This window comes from Biomphalaria glabrata, chromosome 4 (genome assembly GCF_947242115.1).
Source record: "Biomphalaria glabrata chromosome 4, xgBioGlab47.1, whole genome shotgun sequence".
NCBI classification, from domain to species: Eukaryota; Metazoa; Mollusca; class Gastropoda; family Planorbidae; genus Biomphalaria; species Biomphalaria glabrata.
The window spans coordinates 27,960,666-27,979,756 of NC_074714.1; the positions used below are offsets into that span (position 1 = coordinate 27,960,666).

The window sequence follows — 19,091 nt, forward strand, 5'->3', positions numbered from 1 at the left end:
TAATAGTACACATTTTTAGAATTGGAACTTTAATGATTTTACAAAAAGTGTCTTCATAAAATACCATGCTAGAGAATTAGACAATAAAGAAATACAATTTCGAAGGAACCAAAATTTTGTCATTCTTTGCTACATATACATCTCTATTAACAGCCAAGTAAGTCAAAAATCTATTTCTTTGCACTCTCAAAAATGAGTTTGATTTCCATTGATTTCCAATATAAGCCATAGTTTTCAATGACGCCGATTATTTTGGAAAGGGAGCGTTGTATAGTACAGATACATATACATTTGAGACACGCACACATACATCAAATAGGAAGAGCAGGATGACACATCTGAATGGATTCAAGTAATTTAGTGTTAGACAACTTTAACAAGACATTAATCTTAACTTAAAACCACATATCAATAAGCTGATCTCCAGAGAGTAAAAAGAACAACAGAGTTTTAAGTATACGTATAGAAAATATGGAAGTATACTTTATAACATCAAAATAATATATAAGATGAAGGAGCAGATGTGCTTAGAAGGTGGACAGAATATTGCAGATATCTGTACAACTTCGAGATAAATCACAACTACAGTATAATCAACAAATAAATTTGGCCAACAAAAATAATTCTGCCCTGGGGCCTTCACATCCAGGGCTGAAGAAAAGAAATGAGTAATGGAAGACAGGGTAAGATTGAGAAGGCAGACACGATGACAGAAAAGAAGCAAGGCGCCACTTCTGAGCAACAAAAGTGCCAACCAAAGAGGGGCGCAGTATAACGTCATGTCTCAGGACGAAGCTTCTTTTTTTTAACTTGATTTTTTTCTAAACTTATGCTTTGCTTATTATTATCCTGTTAAAATAATTCAATCGGAGAGACATACTTTTTGCGGGGCCCTATGCGAAGCGGATTGCGCATGGCCCATTCTGGGTTGTGATAAGGATAATAATTGAAAATTAAGATTTTGTATTAGAAAATAAATTCGTCTTTGCATTTTATTCATACTTTACAAAGTACAAAATCACTATCAAATTAACTTTACGAGCCATCTACAGTAGATAGTACTTTTCTAACAATAAGCCGATAAACATTCAGATCTGCTTTTCAGATTTACTATCGAGTAAAAGCTGTTGAACCAAATAATAGCCGGCCATAGGGATGTCATCTTCATCTGGGTCCCCTCCCATGTGGGCATAGTGGGAAACGAAGCCGCAGACAGAGAAGCAAAGAGAGCCCTAAATCAAGCGGTTTCAGGAACCCAAATTCCTTGCTCGGACTTGAGACAAAGTATTGCCTCTGCCACCTATCGAGAGTGGCAGGACCGATGGGAGGCTGAGACTCACAACAAACTCAGGCAGATTGTGGCGGATGTTGGGTGGCGGCCCACATCTAAGGGTCTGACAAGGCGTGGTAGCACAACCATGTCCAGACTTAAGATTGGCCACACCTACATCACGCATTCTTTTGTGCTGAAGAAAGAGAAGTCCCCACTTTGTGAGTATTGTGACTCTCGCCGCACCGTGGAACATATCCTCATTGACTGCCCCAGATACCAGGATGTCAGGGAAAAATATTTTAGAGCCACTAACTTAAAAACACTATTCGACAATGTCGACCCTGGGAAGGTACTGGGCTTTATCCGGGAAGTGGGGCTGTCTACGAAGATCTGATTTATGAATTTGTGAACATGTACTATTTACATTAGATTTTTACCAAATTATTAAATTTTTACTACCTTTACTATTTTAACTGTGAATAGACCTTGATTTTAATGATTAAACTGTATAGAATTTAGCCCTTGTTATGTAGAGAGAGAAAGTAGTCCTTAAGGGACTGCAAGCACGACATGCCTCGAATTGTGTCGATGTGCCTAAAATCAAATCAAATCATTATCGAGTAACAAAATATTGCTTTTATTGTTGTTGTTTTTTGAGGAGGTCGAGATAGATTTAGATCTATCATTGTATGCCAGTGACTATTAAAGTAAATTAAGAATTTGAACTTCTTGTTTTGGTTAAAATTCGCCTTATTACATTTTTTATTAAATAAAAGCTGACAATGCCGTTTTTTTTTATCGCGAGTAGGATTGGTGTTGTCCATATTAAATGACACCCCGAAATGACAATATTTTCTTTTTTTATGGAGATTTGCATTAGTTTTCAGAAGATTTTAATAATTTCATGAGATTTTCATGACTTTTCGTATATTTAACAATTTCAGGAGAATTCCAGGAACCCTTTGAAAATAAGTTAAAATGGTTTAATATAATAATTTACAACTAGAATTCGCGCGGGGCCTATAAAAGTGCCGAACCATTGCAGCCGCATAGCTTGCAGTGGCCTAAGACTGGCCCTGGTCCCCTCCCATGTGGCTATAGAGGGAAATAAAATGGCAGAGATGCAACGAGAGCCCTAAAGGAAGTGGTGTGCAGGCCTGCTCGTACCTGAGACAGAGTATAACCTCTGCCTCCGACAAAGAATGGAGGCATCGATGGGAAGCTGAGGCCCACAACAAATGTCACCAGATGTCATACTGCGGCCCACATGAAAGTGTGACCATGTCCAGACTTATGATTGGCCACATCACATCACACACTCCATTAAACTGAGAAGAGAGGAGTCCCTACTGTGTCATTATTGTAATTGTGACCTCACAGTAGATCAAATTACCATCGGCTGCCTCAGATACCTGAGATGAACTCCTATTGAAAATCAGAGCAGGAAGGACTACCTCAGATACCAGAATATTAGAAGAAAATATTTAATTTCGAACCTTAAAACACTGTTTGACAGCAAAGATCTTAGGGAATTACTGAGTTTTAGCTGGGAAATAGGATTAAAAGATCAAATTTAAGAGAGTTTTTATGGACAAAGTCCATATATATACATATATATATATATATATATATATATATATATATATATATATATATATATATATATATATATAAACTAGCTTTAATTTTACCCGGCTTTGCTCGGGTTTTTTCTTTCTACAAATAGTATGCCTTTATTCCGTTTGAATGTGTGTACAAATCTGATTTAGATAAGAAAATAAATCTAGACAGAGTATCATTTAGAGTCTAGAGCGTGGGAAGCGAGGTCGAGAGGCTAAGTGCGCTTGAACTTGACTTGGTTTGGGCTCGAGGTTCCAAACCCGACTCGGGCAGAGTTGTGTTAACTGAGCGCCGTTTAGTCGTCATACCCCCTCCCCCCTGGTCCACAAATGAGATTGGACCATAGCGCTCTAAGCATGCTATAAGCTTGAAAGTAGTGTTATATAAATGCTATAATTTATTTATTTAGATGGTTTACCCAAGCTAAGAATGATTGTGTACAGATCTAGATTCTAGATCTAGTTGTAAAATAAATAATTTTTATTTTTTGTTTCAATAATGTAAGCTATATGTAGAATTATAGTCTTACTGTCTCTACTAATTGAAGTTGAAATGTTTTAAGTAGAATAGTGTAGATCAGAGGTGGGCAAATTACGGCCCGCGGGCCACATGCGGCCCGCCGAAGTGTTTTATGCGGCCCGCGAAAACTTAAATAAATCAAGTGTGCACACACATTACACATATAAAATTGCAAATATATTAAAAATAAATCATTGTAAATATCTATAGAAATTATTGAAACTTTTGATTCTTATCACTTATAATGAAGAGGCTAAAAAAACATTGTCTCTAAACGTCCTTATAAAAAGTTTAAAGTAAACGAACTTTATATTTAATAGCAATATTTCGATAAATTCAGTAAAAGACATAAGCCCAGGCCAGTATTTATTCAATGCTATGAAGAACTATGTTGAAAGAGTTGGGTAGGCTTATACAAGATGGCAAGGGTAACAACTGATGGAGCTTTGACTGAGAAAAACAACCTTTTTAATAAAATAAAGAAAATATTCCAACCATAAACTAGTAACTGCAAAGTTTACAAAAACTACACTGAATTCAAATGTATTGTGTGATGAACATTAACAAATGTCTATTATACACATGGCGTTCCTAAAGCCTATGGCCTCCAAGTATCCAAGACCGGAACATTATGCCCCGACTGGCAGTTCCGAAAAGTACGTGAAGATTTGGAATTTTCCTAATATTTCTAATAAAGAGTTGAAGACAGACTTCATGTTTATCATCGGAAGCATTGCAATTTGTTGCTTGCACATGAAATGTATGTGCATCTTAAATCTTTTCAAACAAATCTATTCCATTTCTTGAGGCCAGAGAGAGAAATTAAGGCTGAAAGGTGAAACTATTTCTAGTGAAATGGTTGAAAAGACTTATTTGGATTCCTTGATTGTGGAATTTTAAAACAAATTTTAAGACGTCAAGAATTTGAAACTAGTTTTCATTAGCCTCAGTTCACCAATTAATGCAGAAGCTGACTCAGCTCCAGATGACATTCCTCCAAGCAAATTATGACCTGAAAGAGAAGTTATAGTCAGTTCCTTCGCGAGAGTTTTATGGGTGCCAGAAGCTGTATATCCACACCTAAACTTAAACTTTCATATTTTAAGAAACCACATTCATCTTTGAAAAAGCTTTTCTTTTTGTTTGAAAATTATCCAGTGTTAGAACAGGTCGATGCTTATTGAAGATAATTTGACAGAAGTCACAAAAAAAAAACAACTTGTAAGCTTGTTCCATGGTTCCGGAACATTATGCACGAGAGTAAACAGTTATATACTTCATATTAAGTACATATAAATACATTCGTGTTGAAATGATGAATGTAAATGGATAATAGCAAAATTAAAAACAAAAAAAATTCGTAAAATTAGTTAAAGAAATTGCTAGCTCTTGTTTTAATTCCTCATATAAATATATATTATATATATGCGGACCGCCTAGTCCCCAAATTTTATTAATGCGGCCCTACGTTGAAAAAGGTTGCCCACCCCTGGTGTAGATCTATAATTAGTATATATTAGAAATAAAAGAGTTCCAGCCTCCAAATAAGAACAAAAATGGTTTATTAGATCTAGAGTCTAGATCTAGCTATCAATGAAATGAAAGTAGGTTTTATATCTATTTTTAAAATGTGTATTGTTAATTAAAAGTATAGTCAATCAAATATATGTTTGAGAGAATGATATATTTAACTCTCAATGATTTAAAAAAAAAACGCAAAAGAGAGTTTAATAATTCAATTTATTAGTCAAAAGTCAACATCTGTTTTTAATTTTTTACAGCACTGTAAGATCATGACCTCAAGACGCGTTGCCTTGGTGAATACCGTAGGTGACAAAAAAGCGATAAAATATATTTTATAATTAAAGCGAACGCCTGAATATAATTGTTTATATACCATTGTTAGTTTAATTTTATGTAGATCTAGATTTAGAACCTATATAAAAAATTTAAAGAAACTAATGCAGAAAGAGTTTACAAAAAGTATATAAAAATTAAACACTTAACCCAAAAAGTAAGCAGACAACTGCAGAGTGAATACATAAACAATGTAATATCTAAAGATAACAACAAAAACCTATGGTCATACATTAAGTCTAAGAAAATGGAAACAACAGGCATAGCGCCATTAAAAGATGAACATAACATAATACATAATGATAATGAAACTAAAGCAAACATCCTAAACAAATACTATGCATCAGCATTCTCAGCCCCAGGAGACAAAGACATATTACTGAATTTGAACCAAGTTAACAACATAGAAGATATAGTAGTACAAGAAAATGGAATTCAAAAACTATTAGCCAACACCAAACCAAATAAAGCTTCTGGACCTGATGGTATTCCAGCTAGATTACTCAAAGAACTAAGCAATGAGCTAGCCCCAGTGTTCAAAATATTCTTTCAGGCTTCACTTAACCAGGGCAGATTACCAAAGGACTGGAAAGAAGCCTGCCTTTGTTTCTTTAAATTTTCTAAATAGGTTTTCTTTCTGTTTACAAAGCTTCTTTAGTCTATTATTAAACCAGCATTTATTTATTTTGTATAATATGTATTTAGTTGGTTTATGATTTTCTGTAATGCTTTTAAGATGGTTTTTAATGAAATTCCAGAGGTCATCAACTGGTTGGTTAATGTCTTTTGCTAATAAGAATGTTTGTTGAAAGTTTAATGCAGCTTGGTGTAGTTGTGTTAGGTTACATTTATTCCAGAGTAAGATTTTTCTTTTGGGTTTTATACTGGCTACTGTTTTTATCTGACATTCTATTTTTATGATCTCATGGTCTGATAAACCAGGTATAATATCATAATCGACTACTAATCCAGGTCTAATGATTAAGAAGAGATCTAATGTGTTTGTTTAATCTAGTTGGCTTTTAATGATTTGATCTAAACTTAGGGTGTGTAAAGTTTCTATGAAAAGCTCATTTATGTCCTTAAGGTTTTTGTGTTTATCTATGATAAGTATTTTCCAATTTATATCAGGTAGGTTGAAATCACCCATAATCCAAAAAAAAATGCATTTTTATTTGTCTCTTTAAGTGTAGTAAACTGATTACATAGTTCCTGCATGTATTCTAAACTAGAATTTGGTGGTCTGTAAATACTGCCTATTATTAGGGATGTTGAGGTGGTATTAATTTTACAAAATGTAATTCTATATTTTTTGAGTTAGGTAAGGTAATTTCTTCTGCTATAAGAGTGTTTTTTTTATTGCTAAAAGAACTCCTCCATGATTATCAGCCCTATCTTTTCTAACAATTTCATAATTACTATTGAAAATTTCTGCATTATAAATTTCAGGACTTTGCTACACGCAAGGCTCGTAAAGTAATCTGTACGTAGTAAAGAATGAATAAAATGCATAGACGAATTTATTTTCTAATACAAAATCTTACATTTCACTTATTGTCAGCTTCCCTACCCAAACTTGGCCCCGCGAAATCCGTTTTGCATAGGGCCCCACATTGCTTAAGTCCGGCTCTGCTATTTAGTGACCGATGAATATACATAGTAGATTTCTTATTCTCTTTCCATGACTTCTTGGTCACAATGGTTAAAAGTCCGGCACTGCTATTTAGTGTTTGTAAAATGTTTGTTTGTAAAATGTTTTACATGTTTCGGATGTTCCTTCAGAGTTGAAGATATTTTACTTCTTAGTCCAAACCTCCCGCAGGACGAAGGGGAATGGGAGCGGGCAGGGTTTGACAGTCCAGCGCGCAGCCATCCGTAGCGACGTGTGAATATCCACTTGTTCTCCCCCCCCCCACGCCCTCTTGTTTTTTCGTGGGGTGACTATCCGCACATATAAGAGAGTGATCTTTCCTTTACTTCTTGGTCGTCCAAACTATTGAGCGAAGAAGAGAATTATATATCTAGATGTATATTGTTATAACTCTGCTGGTAGTGCGGATAGGGGTAGTATAGTTCGTTTGCTCATGGTTCAATGATGACCACTTTTGTTATCCAAGGAGCTGAAGGCTTTGCACTGGGGTTTTGTTCCTCCTCATGTGAGACCTATGAGCTTTTCTTCTGCCAGCACTGTTCTCTTGTCATCTGCTATTTGTGCCCCGTTTTTACAGCGCGTTGTTATGCGCTTCTGTCTCCCAGGTGGCTATGTCAATGCTGAAGGCTTTCAGAAAAGATTTGAGGGTTCCTTTAAGATATTACTTTGTCCACCTTGTGAGTGCTTTCCTTCCCATAATTGGCCATACAGAAGTCGTTTAGGAAAGCGGGGGTCTTCCATTCTGCAGATGTGGACTGCCCATCGCAGATGGGACTGCATCAGGATTGCATGGACGCTTTGCAAGACTGCTCTTTTAAGAACTTCAATATCAGGTATTTTTTTCTATTTTTTTTAACATGCAATATTTTTCAGAGAAGGTCATATGGAAGTGGTTCAGTTTTTTTTCTTCTTTTCTTTATACTGTCCACTTTTTTTGAGGCATAGAGCAATATAGGGAGGATGACAGCTCGACAGACCCCCTAGTGTGTATGCGGTATCTAGGAAAGGTAGCACCTCAAGTGAAAAGGCAGTCGTAACCTCAATTGACGCTAGCTTGGCTCACTCTTGGTTCCCATTCGGTACTCAACTCTCACCTGTGGCTCCCAGTATATGTAGCATGCGCAGCGGCCACACCCCGGAAACGGCTTTGACTGGCCGACTAAACCAGGTAGAGGGTATCTGGCGTGTCCGTGACACTCAGTACACTGATGTTTTGTCAATTCTAGTCTGTGAAGTCTGAACTTGGCGGCCTGTGCGAAACGTCACAAAACTAGACAAATCGGACAGAAAGGCAAAAGTGTTGTGGAGCACTTTAGAGCAGGACAAGACACACAGAAAGTCTCTGGTCATCCACTGAACCTAAACTCGTCCCCTGACGTCTTGAGCAAACCTTGCGTCTGGAAAAGGATGGAGTTTAAGGCGAGAGAGTGAGGTCGTCGTATTGAGTAAATCCTTTTCACATTAGTCAAAATTCTCAGCGCAAGTCACTTAGTTATCCCCCCTTCAATACAAACCAAACCAAAGTCCTGTGGCGACAGACAAGCAGTGAAGCGGTAGGAGATCTGGACACACTGGAAGACGTAGCTGTAACCCTGCACACAGGCGGCTTAGGCCATATCAGAGCAGTAATAAATTCCATCAGCCACCTGAGCCCTATTTAGGAGTGCACTGCTCACTACCAGGACAGGGCTAGAAAAGGTGCACCAAAAATAGCCTGCTCTAAACTACCCTAGCCAGCCTACCGCAGTTGGAGGGAACCTTACATATGCGGTCGAAATTCAAAGAAAAAGACGAGGATAGTTCCACCCGCCTTAGGTGCATGAAATGTGTGCACTATACTTGACATTTAAACACAAATGAAAAACGGCAAAGACGGACTGCACTACTAGCCAGGGAACTCCACCGATACAAAATAGACATAGCAGCACTGAGTGAGACTCGGCTTGCCGAAGAAGCTGAACTCTGCGAAAGAGGATCTGGATATACTTTCCATAAAAACATCATGAGTAACTAAACTAGTCGAGCCTCCTAAAGATAGAAATGACAGGCTCATGACCCTAAAGATAGAAATGACAGGCTCATGACCCTAAAGATAGAAATGACAGGCTCATGACCCTAAAGATAGAAATGACAGGCTCATGACCCTAAAGATAGAAATGACAGGCTCATGACCCTAAAGATAGAAATGACAGGCTCATGACCCTAAAGATAGAAATGACAGGCTCATGACCCTAAAGATAGAAATGACAGGCTCATGACCCTAAAGATAGAAATGACAGGCTCATGACCCTAAAGATAGAAATGACAGGCTCATGACCCTAAAGATAGAAATGACAGGCTCATGACCCTAAAGATAGAAATGACAGGCTCATGACCCTAAAGATAGAAATGACAGGCTCATGACCCTAAAGATAGAAATGACAGGCTCATGACCCTAAAGATAGAAATGACAGGCTCATGACCCTAAAGATATAAATGACAGGCTCATGACCCTAAAGATAGAAATGACAGGCTCATGACCCTAAAGATAGAAATGACAGGCTCATGACCCTAAAGATAGAAATGACAGGCTCATGACCCTAAAGATATAAATGACAGGCTCATGACCCTAAAGATATAAATGACAGGCTCATGACCCTACAGCTGATATTACAAAAGGGAAAGAAACACATTTTCATTTTTAGCTGTTACAAACCACTATGACCAAACGGATTTAGCAATAGCAAATTTTTACGAAGAATTAAGCTCCACCATACTTGATATACCAAAAACAGATAGGCTACTCATTCTTGGTGACCTCAACGCAAGAGTCGGCTCTGACTATCACATCTGGAAAGGAGTCTTAGGCAAATTCGGAATAGGTCAGTGCAACAGCAACGGACTATTACTACTCGAGACCTGTGCTAAACACAAGCTGCTCTTATTAAACACAATATTCAGTCTCCCAACGACATAGCGAACTTCCTGGATGAATCCCCGCTCAAGACATTAGCACCTAATAAACAACGCCATCACCAGACAACGTGACTGCCAGGACATGTCACCAAATCTTGCTGTGGTTCAGAATGTGGAACAGACCATCGCCTCATCATCATCATCACAAAACTAAACATTCGTATTCAACCAAAGAGAAGTCCGCATATATCTAAACCTTTAAAAAGGCTAAACACGGCCAGACTTGCAGATGACAAAAAAGAAAGGTTGCTTACAGGTGCGATAGAGAACTGCCTCAAGTCCATCCCTTTAGCTGAATCGAATGTAGATAAAATGGAATGTTTCAAAGACGCTATCCATAGCACAGCACTAAACATACTCGGACCTATGGAGAGAAAATATCAAGACTGGTTTGATGATAAGACTACTGAGATCAGACATGAAGAACTTTTTCCATTCTATAAACGAGGTCTATAGACCCACAAAGTCAGGCTCATCCCTCTACTAAATGCTGATGGGATAATCTATTGACAGATCAATCAACATCTCGCAAGTGGAAAAATCCAGAAGCTGACTCCATTCCAACAGTTCTACAGGTCTACAAAAAAGGTGGATCAGCCCAGATTGGAAGACTTCATGAGCTGTTGTTAATTATGTGGGAACAAGAGTCAATACCACAAGATGCCACAAATGTCTATCTATACAAGCGAAAAGGAAATCGCCAAACCTGCGACAACCACAGATGAATATCTCTTCTCTGTATCGCTGAGAAAATTCTCGCAAGCATCCTACTAAATCGGCTCATGCATTATCTAGAACACGGTCTACAACCATAATTAGACATTAAAGACATTATAGTGTTACGTTACTTTAGAGCCCTGAGTTGTCAAGTTCTTTGAGTTGGTAGTGTCGTGTGGAGCAGTGTGCAGAGAGCTTGAATAGGGAGAATAGTTAATACTAGTCGACCCACGGCGTAGCATACGACATTATTTTGCAGGGGCGGCCTTAGGCAAATGCAACCTATGCGACCGCAGTGGACCCGCGCTAATTCTAGGTGTAAATAATTAAATTAATCCATTTTATAACTTATAAGAGTTTTCCCGCAGCCTCCTGATTTACCAGGAGCTCCTTGAAATCTCCTGAAATTGCAAAATATAGGGAAAAGTCATGGAAATCTCCGGAAATAATTAAAATCTTTTGAAAACATACAAACTCCTGAAATATATAGACAAAAATTGTCATTTTGGGGTGTCATTCAATATGAAAAAACGCCAATCCTACGCGCGATAAATAAAAACGGCATTATACATTACCCGTAATTGTGTTATTTGGTGAAAGAAACTTCTCGCGCCTAAAACTAATGAAGAATTACTTAAGGTCAACAATTCTCGTAGATAGATTGAAACATTTGGTAATTTTTGCTATTGATCGTGATATAGGTAGGAAATACATTTTTTATGATATACTGTATGACTTCGCTACTCGTAAAGTATTTCTGTACGTAGTAATGAATGAATAAAAAGCAAAGACGAATTTATTTTCTAATACAAACTCTTAAATTTCACTTATTACCCGTATCCCTACCCAAACTTGGCCCGCGGAATCAGTTTCACATAGGGCCCTACAATGGTTGAGTCGGCCCTGCTTTTTAGTGATGGGTGAATACAGAGTATATTACTTGTTGTCCGCTCCCCCTTATTTTTTCGCCGACCTTTAAAACTACGTTGGGTAGAAATAAAAAAGTGTGATCTTTCCATGACTTCTGGTCACAATGGTTAAGCCCGGGTGAATAATACTTGTTCTCCCCCCCCCACCCCTCTTTTTTTTTTTTTTTTTTGGTAGGGTATCTCTAGTCCGTTTGACTTGCAGAAATGAAAGAGTGATCTTTCCTTTACTTATTGCGTGTCCAAACTCTTGAGCCATGAAGAGAATTATATATAGATAGATAGATAGTCAACCCACGGCGTAAGATATGCCGCTATTTGCAGGGCCGACCATAGGCCACTGCAACCTATGCGACCGCAGTGGGCCGCACACTTTCATAGGACCCGCGCTTATTCTAGGTGTAAATTATTAAATTAAACTATTTTATAACTTATAACAGATTTCCCGCGGCCGCCAGGAAATCTCCTGAAATTGTAAAATATACGAAAAAGTCATGGAAATCTCCGGAAATTATTAAAAATCTTTCTAAAATTCATACAAATCTCATGAAATATATAGACAAAAATTGTCACTTTGGGGAGTCATTCAATATGGAAAACGCCAATCCTACGCGCGGTAAATAAAAAAAGCATTATGCATTACCCGTAATTATTTAATCTGGTGAAAGAAGCTTCTCGCGCCTCAAACTAATGAAGAATTATTAGAGGTCAACAATTTTTGTAGATAAATTGAAATATTTGGTAATTCTTGCTATTGAGCGTGATCTATGTATTAAATAAAATTTTTATGATATACTCTATGATTTCACTACACGCAAGGCTCGTAAAGTAGTTATGTACGTAGTAAAGAATAAATAAAATGCAAAGATGAATTTACTTTCTAATACAAATTCTTAAATTTCACTTATTATCCGTATCCTCACCCAAACTTGGCCCCGCGAAATCCGTTTCGCATAGGGCCACACAAGGGTTGAGTCCGGCCCTGCTATTTAGTGACAGGTGACAGGTAAATACAGAGTAGATTACTTGTACTTCCCCTTCTCTTTTTCGCCACTAAATTTAAGTGAGGTAGAAATTTTAAAAAGTGATCTTTTTTGGTCACAACGGTCCGGCCCTGCTATTTTGTGACGGGTGAATACTCTTGTTCTCCCCCCTCCCCCTTCGTTTTTTTTTCGTAGGGTAACTCTATCCGTCCGACTTGCAGAAATAAAAGAGTGATCTTTCCTTTAATTGTTCTTCTTGTCCAAACTCATGAGCCATGAAGAAAATTATATATATATATATATATATTTGTTTATGTTTGTGTAACGTCATGAGAATGTGTTCAGAACATTGATTTAATGTGCTAGTCTCGTTCGTCAGTTCATGTGTCGTTCTAGTTTAATAAAGCCTTGTTTTAGGTTACTCTTCAGTGTTTCTTTATTTCTTATTACAAGGGCCCACCCCATGCATGGGCAGTTTTTTTTATATTTTAAGTTCTCGTTCAAACGTTTTTCTCCAACTCCTTTTTTTGTTGTTTTTTTCCTCCGCCTCCATAGCTAATCTATCCGAATCAAGACTTTGTTGATTTTCTACAAACTTTCTTAATTCCTGGCCCCCAATCCCTATCTTCTGAGCCTGTACTATTATCTCCGCTATCGACCGAGATTTGAATTCATTCATGATACACGAATATACGAATACACGAATGAATATCACTAAATATATGTCAACTTTGTGACGGGTAAATACTACTTGTTCTCCCCTCGCCCCCTCCATTTTATATCTATATACTATAAAATAGAATGTAAGGCTTATGTATGTATGCCCCGAATAGAAAACAAATCCGTTTGACCAATCTTGATAAAACTTGGCATAAATGTTCCTTGGGTACTAACTTAGACCGTAGTGTATGTATTGTAGCCCTAAAACAAACTTAAAACCTTAAAAAAAAAAGTTGACCAACCCTATGAAAGCATTATAACTTCATCGATCTAGGCTATGTTTACACGAGGAAAGTTCGAAAGGATCTAGATCTAATTTTTAAAACTACACCTTGCGCAGATTGTTTTTTACTTTGACACATGAAAATACAAAATATAGTCTATTGAATTCATTTTTTAATAAAATTAACCTTCAAATTTGTGTTTCAAAAGCATTTTTACATGAAGTTTGTTCCTTATATCTGCGAATTTAGACATTACCCGAAATTTTACACATCTCTCTAGTCAAATATATGTAGGCCCACAAGCAAATGTTTTTATTGAAAAAATGCATTTAAGTCGATTAGCAATTTTAAGAGCTCCCTTCATACTATTTTTACATTCAAGCATTCCAAAGTCGCTTTAATTGGTGGGAAGCGTGGTCGAGAGGCTAAGTGCGCTTAAACTTGGCTTGTCTTGGCTACCTAGAAGGGTTTTGTGAGCTGCCTAAAGGCAGCACGGAAGGGATCATATCTCCAACCAGGACGTTTTCAAACGGGCCAATATGCACAGCATCTATGCTCTTCTTACACAGAGAAGACTACGCTGGCTCGGTCATGTCACTCGCATACCAGATGGAAAAAATACCACCCTGAACGCTGTGCTTGCAGTGGAAGTCAGACCCAAGGGCCGCCCATAACTAGCCTACAGAGATGTCTGCAAGCGAGACATGAGAACCACTGGCATCGAACAAACTATGTGGGAGGAGATAGCCTAATACCGGACAGCATGGAGACAGACTGTACGTGCTGGTAAGAACTTCGCAGAGTGCAAAAGAAACGAAGCTGCATCAGCCAAGAGAGAAAAGAAGAAAGCTGCCCAGTCAGCTAGTCCAAGGACAGATGCATATACATGCACGATCGGTGGCAAACTCTGCCGCTCCAGAATTGGCTTGATCAGTCACTCCAGATTCTACCCTGTCTCAAGATGAAACCAAAGCCTTTAACTCACCTGGGCGCATCCATTGTCTCCCGACACAGGAGGAGACATATCCGAAGATTAATAAGGAATGCAATATTTCCCGTAGCTACGAAGCCCCAGCTGTGACTTACATATTTTGCCACATCATTGTCCGCCGGTGGCCTATTAAGATTTTCTTTTCACCGTCTGCGTCTGTCTTCGGCATTTTCTTTTGGTCTCAAATGTGTATCCCGCAGCCATTTTGAGTGACATCCAGCTGTTTCGTTCTGAGGCTGCATGCAGCCAGGTGCTCTTTTCTATGTCTGCTAAGACAAGTTAGCGCCTAAGCTGGTCTTTAAAGCGTTTCCGCAGGGCACCTCAATTACGTCGACCATCTTTAAGCTCAAAAAAAAAAAAGACTGCCTTTGGCTTACGTTCGTCTCCATACGAAATACGTGTTCTACCTAGCGTAACTGTCGGACCATAAGAATTCCATCTATACTGTCCATATTAACGTTAGCTAGAACATCGCTGTTTGTTGTGCGGTCTTGCCGCCGTATGTCCATGATGGATCGAAAACATCTTTGGTGAAAGCGTTTAAGAAGTATTAGTTGCTTTCTGTATAGTTCCCATGTTTAAAATCTATATAGAAAGGATGAAAGAACAACTGCTTGGTAGACACTGATTTTTGTAGGCAGGCGGAGCGATTTATTTCGCCAAACTCGCGCCTGAAGGCATTCAAAAGTGCTACTGGCCCTGGCCAGACAGTTATCAACTTCCCTTGAAAGCAAGGTGTCATTTGATACTATACTTCCTAGATATGTGAAGTGGTCTACCACGTTAAGGGGCTGTTCGTTAACGGTTATCTTAGGGGCTGAGTAGGTTTTTAGTGGGTGACTTCTGGAACATAACTTCTGTTTTCCCAACGTTTAAACATAAACCGAAAGAGGCGGCAGCGTTTGCAAATTTGTTGACCGCGAATTAGCTTTTCTTATATAATACAGATGTTACTTCAAAAAAAGAAGATAATTACGTCCTACGCGTCATGCATTTAGTCATGCAAATTAATCATAAACCTAAGTTCTGCCAAGTCACTGCGAGGAATGTGCCTTTATCTTTGTGTCTTTCTGGGTATTTTATCAGTCTTTCCGTCCTTCTGTCCGTCCATTCCGCTTAGATCTCAGAAACTAGAAGAGAAAATGAAAATCGGACATCATGATATTTTATATCATTCTGATTCAACTTCTACTTTTTTCTTTTCCGAAAGTGAACCCTTTTATTTTTTAAATTATATATGCAAGCAGATTTTTCAAAAATTACACCACTTTTCAATGAAAAACTTCAGGGGAGGTATCTTATTTTAAAAGGTCATGGACTTCTTCATTAATAACTCAAGCTTCATTCATAGATTCGCGCATTGGTAAAAAAAAATTGCATCTAAGGTCACAATGGTAACAATGTCAATGGATCATTATAAAATATATTTTCCATTTATTAACTAACTCATTGAATAGAATACTGATTCATATGTTGTTTTTAAAAAAGAATTTTGATATGAACTTCGTTTTAGTTATAAGTTTCAGATTTGACATCTCATTATAGGGACCTACACTTCACAGTCTAAATAAGACTAAATAAATAAATAAATAAATAAATAAATAAATATATATATATATATATATATATATATATATATATATATATATATATATATATATATATATATATATATATATATATATATATATATATATATATTATAAAGTAGAATGTGTGGCGTATGTATGTATGTATGTATGTATGTATGTATGTATGTATGTTACTTATAGACATCAAAACCGCTAGACCAATCTTGATAAAACTAGGCAGGAATGTTCCTTGGGTACCAACTTAGACCGTAGTGTATGTATTGTAGCCCTAAAACAAACTTAAGACCCTCAAAAAAAATAAAGTTGTCCGACTCTATTACAGCTATAGTATTTTATGGATCTAGGCCATGTCTACAATGTTGACATGAGAAAAGATAGAAAGGATTTAGACCTAGATCTAATTTTAAGAAATACACTTTGCGCAGATAGTTTTTTACTTTGACATATGAAAATACAAAAGAAGATCTTTTGATTTCATTATATAATAAAATTAACCTTCAATTTTGTGTTTCAAAAGCATTTTTTACATTAATTAGTTCCTTATATCTGTGATTACAGATTTCCTGACGAACATTCTTTCATTAGACAATTCAGTAATGAATCGCGTACTAAATATTAATTCGTTTAATTGTTTACTTTATAATCCCATCCCTAGATCTAAAACTCTAATTCAACTCTAAGATGATAAAACTTCTCTTCGCACAGATAGTTTCAAATAAACATTCAAATTTGGTTTTCTAAAGCTCCATGTATCTACGAAAGCTGCGAAGCCGAGTTAAAGGCCTAGATACTCCTTCTTCCCTAGTGCTATTAGAGCATGGAATGGGTTGCCTGAGCTAGCCAGGAAAACCAGTGACTTGGCAGAATTTAAGTCATTGGTTAATATGCATGACTAAATGCATGACGCGTAGGACGTAATCATCTTCTTTTTTGAAGTAACGTCTGTATTATATAAGATAAGATAAGATCTATATTCATTCATAAATCGCGTACTAAAAATTATTTCGTTTAATTAATTTCGTTTAATTGTTCACTTTATAATCCCATTCATTTAACAAATCTATCGCTCTTTTCGTTTTTAATAGATATGAATGTATCGGCTTCGGGTAATCCCATTTTCGCAAACCTAATTTTATTTTCGTAGCGAAAGAAAAAAAAACTTGAAAGGATCATTAGTTAAGTTTAACATACATCTAAATCCAATCCACTAGATAATTAAACACAAACTTAGGCCCGCAGGCCGCGGGTATTGTCTGGCGAACATCCTTTCATTAGACATTACCAAATGGTTACACATTAACACATCTCTCTACTGAGTCTATTCCTAGGCTTAGGTCTAGGTCTAAAACTCTTATTGAGCTCTAAGATGATAAAACGTCTTTTCGCAAAAATAGTTTTATGCTTTAACACATAAACATACTAATTATTGTCCATTCATTTCATATTTTAATCAAATTAGCATTCAAATTTGTTTTTCTAAAGCATTTTTAATACATTCGTTCGCTGTTCGCTAAATAAAGCTGCGTAGCCGTGTTGAGATAGGCCTATATTCATTCATGAAAAAAGGTCACGCATGCGCAACACAGAATGAACTCTATACAAGCCTCTAGATTAGTGTAGATTTAGATCTATGTCTACCTAAAGATCTACTTTATACTTTAACACATGGACATACAAAATTAAGTCTATTCGTCTCAAATTTTAATCAAATATATGTAGGCCTACAAGCAAATGTTTTAATTTGAACAAATGGATTTAAGCCTATTAGCTATTCTGATTTGATAGCTTCATTCACACTATTTTTACATTGACACATTCGCTTTACTTATTACATTATTATTTCGTTTAATTGTTTACAAAACACTCTCAGTGACTATATCGACAGTAATGCGCAAATAAAGATCCGCGGGTCGCGGGTAACATATGTCTAGTATACTATAAAGTAGAATGTGAGGTGTATGTATGTATGTTACTTATAGACATCAAAACCGCTTGACCAATCTTGATAAAACTTGTCAGGAATGTTTCTTGGGTACCAACTTAGACCTTAGTGTATGTATTGTAGCCCTAAAACAAACTTAAAACTCTAAAAAAAAATAAAGTTGTCCGACTATATTAAAGCTATAGTATCTTATGGATCTAGGCCATGTCTACAATGTTGACATGAGAAAAGATCGAAAGAATTTAGACCTAGATCTAATTTTAATAAATACACTTTGCGCAGAAAGTTTTTTACTTTGACACATGAAAATACAAAAGAAGATCCTTTGATTTCATTATATAATAAAATTAACCTTCAATTTTGTGTTTCAAAAGCATTTTTTACATTAATTAGTTCCTTATATATGTAACTACAGATTTCCTGACGAACATTCTTTCATTAGACAATACCGTAATGAATCGCGTACTAAAAATTAATTCGTTTCATTGTTTACTTTATAATCCCATCCCTAGATATAAAACTCTAATTCAACTCTAAGATGATAAAACTTCTCTTCGCACAGATTGTTTTATACTTTAACACATGAACATACTAATTAAAGTCCATTCATTTCATATTTTGATCACATAAACATTCAAATTTGGTTTTCTAAAGCTACATTCGTTTACAAAAGCTGCGAAGCCGAGTTGAGATAGGCCTATATCTATATTCATTCATGAATCGCGTACTAAAAATAATTTCGTTTAATTGTTCACTTTATAATCCCTGTCACAACACACACATGTCACAACGTGTGTTGTGGTGCCGGGGATTTCACTTGAATTAAAATAGTTGAATAAATGACGATCTAGGATTCACAATAAAAGATTCTTTGCTAAAACACAACTCTAGAACTTTATTTAAATATAAAACGTAAGTACAGCTTATGTACAAGTTACAGATCAACAAGTATAAATAACATTACAAAGGCTTTAAATCAGAGCTCTTAGAAACGTGACTATCTACTATGGAATTCTTTCATCGACTGGCGTTCTTTTTCCCTCGTCAATTCTCTGGCGCTAACTCTTTAAAAAAAATGTCTTTATTTATTTTCAAATCAACCAATAGATTTGCAACATCAT

The 19,091-nt window shown here is 36.5% G+C and overlaps 1 protein-coding gene across 1 annotated transcript in view; it reads right to left on the reverse strand.

The window, feature by feature from the left end:
* The window catches only part of LOC106059535 (calcium-activated chloride channel regulator 3A-1-like), a 376,089-nt gene that overhangs the window by 107,870 nt on the left and 249,128 nt on the right, over positions 1 to 19,091 (reverse strand). The window lies entirely within an intron of this gene.